Source organism: Arachis hypogaea, chromosome 3, assembly GCF_003086295.3.
Source record: "Arachis hypogaea cultivar Tifrunner chromosome 3, arahy.Tifrunner.gnm2.J5K5, whole genome shotgun sequence".
Taxonomy (NCBI): Eukaryota; Viridiplantae; Streptophyta; class Magnoliopsida; order Fabales; family Fabaceae; genus Arachis; species Arachis hypogaea.
In genome coordinates, this window is record NC_092038.1 from 113,062,632 (window position 1) to 113,066,512 (window position 3,881).

Here is a 3,881-nt window from a genome sequence, read left to right on the forward strand (position 1 = left end):
TAAAGCTGGCGTTTAACTCCAAGAGGAGTCTCTGCACGAAATTTGCTTCATTGCTCAGCCCAAGCACACACCAAGTGGGCCCGGAAGTGGATTTTTATGTCATTTACTCATTTCTGTACACCTTAGGTTACTAGTTTTCTATAAGTAGGACCTTTGACTATTGTATTAGAAGTCTTTGGATCTTTATATCTTTTGATCACTTTAGATCTTAGATCATTGGGAGGCTGGCCATTCGGCCATGCCTAGACCTTATGCTTATGTATTTTCAACGGTGGAGCTTCTACACACCATAGATTAAGGTGTGGAGCTCTGCTGTACCTCGAGTATTAATGCAATTACTATTGTTCTTCCATTCAATTCCGCTTGTTCTTTATCCAAGATATCACTTGTTCTTCAACTTGATGAAGGTGATGATTGACGCCCATCACCATTCTCACCCATGAACAAAGTGACTGACAACCACTCTTGTTCTACAAGCATTTGAGGCTTAGTGAATATCTCTTGGATTCCTGATTGCACGATGCATGGTTGATCGCCTGACAACCGAGTGCTCGCCTGACAAACGAGCCAACCATTCCGTGAGATCAGAGTCTTCGTGGTATAGGCAAGAACTGATGGCGGCATTCAAGAGAAACCGGAAGGTCTAACCTTGTCTGTGGTATTCTGAGTAGGATTCAATGACTGAATGACTGTGACGTGCTTCAAACCTGTAACTTACTGGGCGTTAGTGACAGACGCAAAAGAATCACTGGATTCTATTCCAGTAGGGGAGGGAACCACACCGGTGATTGGCAGCACTGTGACAGAGTGTGTGCATTAGCTTTCACTGCGAGGATGGGAGGTAGCTGCTGACAACAGTGAGACCCTACACGAGCTTGCCATGGAAAGGAGTAAGAAGGATTGGATGAAGACTGTAGGAAAGCAGAGAGACGGAAGGGAAGGCATCTTCATGCGCTTATCTGAAGTTCCTACCAATGAATTACATAAGTACCTCTATCTTTATCTTATTGTTATTTTCGTTCATCACCATATACATTTGAGTTTGCCTGACTAAGATTTACAAGATGACCATAGCTTGCTTCAATACTAACAATCTCCGTGGGATCGACCCTTACTCGCGTAAGGTTTATTACTTGGACGACCCAGTGCACTTGCTGGTTAGTTGTGCGAAGTTGTGTAATGCCATGGTATTGAGCTACCACGTTTTTGGAGCCATTACCGGGGATTATGAGAGTTGTGAAAAAGTAGTGATCACAATTTCGCGCACCAAGTTTTTGGCGCCGTTGCCGGGGATTGTTTAGGCTGGACAACTGACGGTTCATCTTGTTGCTTAGATTAGGTATTTTTTTTTTCAGAGCTCTTAAGAATGAATTCTAGTGTTTCAAGGTGATGTTCTTATCATCACCAAAGCTGATTGATCTTCATCAATTTAGCTCTTGAATGCAATGTCCTGCTGAAGCTTGGCCGGCCATGTCTAATTTCTTTAGACTAAAGCTTTAGACTAACATTGCATGATTCCTGGAATTCTCATTAAGAATTTTGATACCTTTATTTTCTTTTTCTACATAATTTTCGAAAAATCCAAAAAAATTATAAAATCATAAAATCCAAAAATATTTCTTTTTTGAGTCTAGAGTCTCATCTTAAGTTTAGTGTCAATTGCATGTTTCTGTTCTTATTGCATTCATGCATGTGTCCTCATCGATCTTCAAGTTGTTCTTGATGACTTCCTTGTTCTGATCTTTGAATTCTATTGAATTGAGTGTTTTGTGTGTCTCATATGCATTTTCGTTTTGTTAGTGTCAGTAGTATACAAACTGCTAAGTTTGGTGTCTTCCATGCATTGTCATTTGATTCTTGTTGCATTTTGGTTTGTCCTTATTATTAAAAATCCAAAAATATTTTTAATTTGTGTCTTTTCAAGTCAATAATACAGAGAATTGAAGATTCAGAACATACAGCAGAGGAATTGCACAGAAAAAGCTGGGCGTTCAAAACGCCCAGTGAAGAAGGACAGACTGGCGTTTAAACGCCAGCCAGGGTACCTGGTTGGGCGTTTAACGCCCAAAAGGGTAGCATTTTGGGCGTTAAACGCCAGAATGGATACCATTCTGGGCGTTTAACGCCAGGATGGCTAGGGGAGGAAGATTTTGTTTTCAAATAAGATTTTTTCTAAGTTTTCAAAATCTTTTCAAAATCAAATCTTTTTCAAACCAATTTTCAATCAAATCTTTTTCAAAATTAACTTCTTTCCTTTTTCAAAAATACTTATTAACAATTAATGATTTGATTGAACATTTTTTGCCTTTTCTGTTGAGGAAGGTTTTATGTTTGATTCATATCTTTTCTTGTTAGGCAAGTCATTAATTTTTAAAATCATATCTTTTCAAATTGTTTTCAAATCATATCTTTTAAAATTGTTTTCAAATCATATCTTCTCAATCACATCTTTTTAAAACCAATCATATCTACTTAACCACATCTTTTTCAAAATAGTTTTCAATCAAATGTTTCTGATTTCTAATTTCAAAATCTTTTTCAAAAATCATTTGATTTCTTTTCCCTTTTCATTTTCGAAAATTAAGTAATGTTTTTCAAAAATATTTTTTTAAATTTTCCACTTAATTTTCGAAAATTACTTCCCTCCTTCTCACATCCTTCAATTTATGGACTAACACTATCCCTTAAGGCAAAATTCGAACTCTATCTTCTTTGTTAAGTTCGAATTTTCCACTTCTGTCTTCTACTCTTCTTTTCCTCTGACACTTCAAGGAATCTCTATACTGTGACATAGAGGATTCCATCTTTTCTTGTTTCCTTCTCTTTCTTATGAGCAGGAGCAAAGACAAAGGCATTCTTGTTGAGGCTGATCCTGAACCTGAAGGGACCTTGAAGAGAAAGCTAAGAGAAGCCAAAGAACAACTCTCTTTAGAGCAACCGAACGAACTCTTCAAGGAAGAAGAACTCATGGCAGCCGAAAACAACAACAATGCCAACAATGCAAGGAAGGTGCTTGGTGACTTTACTGCACCTACTCCCGATTTCTATGGGAGAAGCATCTCTATCCCTGCCATTGGAGCAAACAACTTTGAGCTTAAGCCTCAATTAGTTTCTCTAATGCAACAGAATTGCAAGTTCCATGGACTTCCACTGGAAGATCCTCATCAGTTTTTAGCTGAGTTCTTGCAAATCTGTGACACAGTCAAGACTAATGGGGTTGACCCTGAGGTCTACAGACTGATGCTATTCCCTTTTGCTGTAAGAGACAGGGCTAGAACATGGTTGGACTCTCAACCTAAAGAAAGCCTGGACTCTTGGGAAAAGCTAGTCAATGCCTTCTTGGCAAAGTTCTTTCCACCTCAAAAATTGAGTAAGCTTAGAGTGGAAGTCCAAACCTTCAGACAGAAGGAAGGAGAATCCCTCTATGAAGCTTGGGAAAGATACAAACAATTGATCAGAAAGTGTCCCACTGATATGCTTTCTGAATGGAGCATCATAGGTATTTTCTATGATGGTCTCTCTGAACTGTCCAAGATGTCTTTGGATAGCTCTTCTGGAGGATCTCTTCATCTGAAGAAGACGCCTACTGAAGCTCAAGAACTGATTGAAATGGTTGCAAATAACCAATTCATGTACACTTCTGAAAGGAATCCTGTGAACAATGGGACTAGTCAGAAGAAAGGAGTTCTTGAGATTGATACTCTGAATGCCATATTGGCTCAGAACAAAATATTGACTCAACAAGTCAATATGATTTCTCAAAGTCTGTCTGGGATGCAAAATGCACCAAGCAGTACTAAGGAAGCTTCATCTGAGGAAGAAGCTTATGATCCTGAGAACCCTTCAATAGAAGAGGTGAATTACATGGGAGAACCCTATGG

At 38.7% G+C, this 3,881-nt stretch overlaps 1 non-coding gene across 1 annotated transcript; it reads right to left on the minus strand.

The window, feature by feature from the left end:
* Positions 1-3,372: 3,372 nt before the first annotated feature.
* On the minus strand, positions 3,373-3,480 carry LOC112793484 (small nucleolar RNA R71). Its single transcript, XR_003198172.1, has one exon. It is a non-coding gene; the product is annotated as a small nucleolar RNA R71 (small nucleolar RNA).
* Between the last annotated feature and the right edge of the window lie 401 nt (positions 3,481-3,881).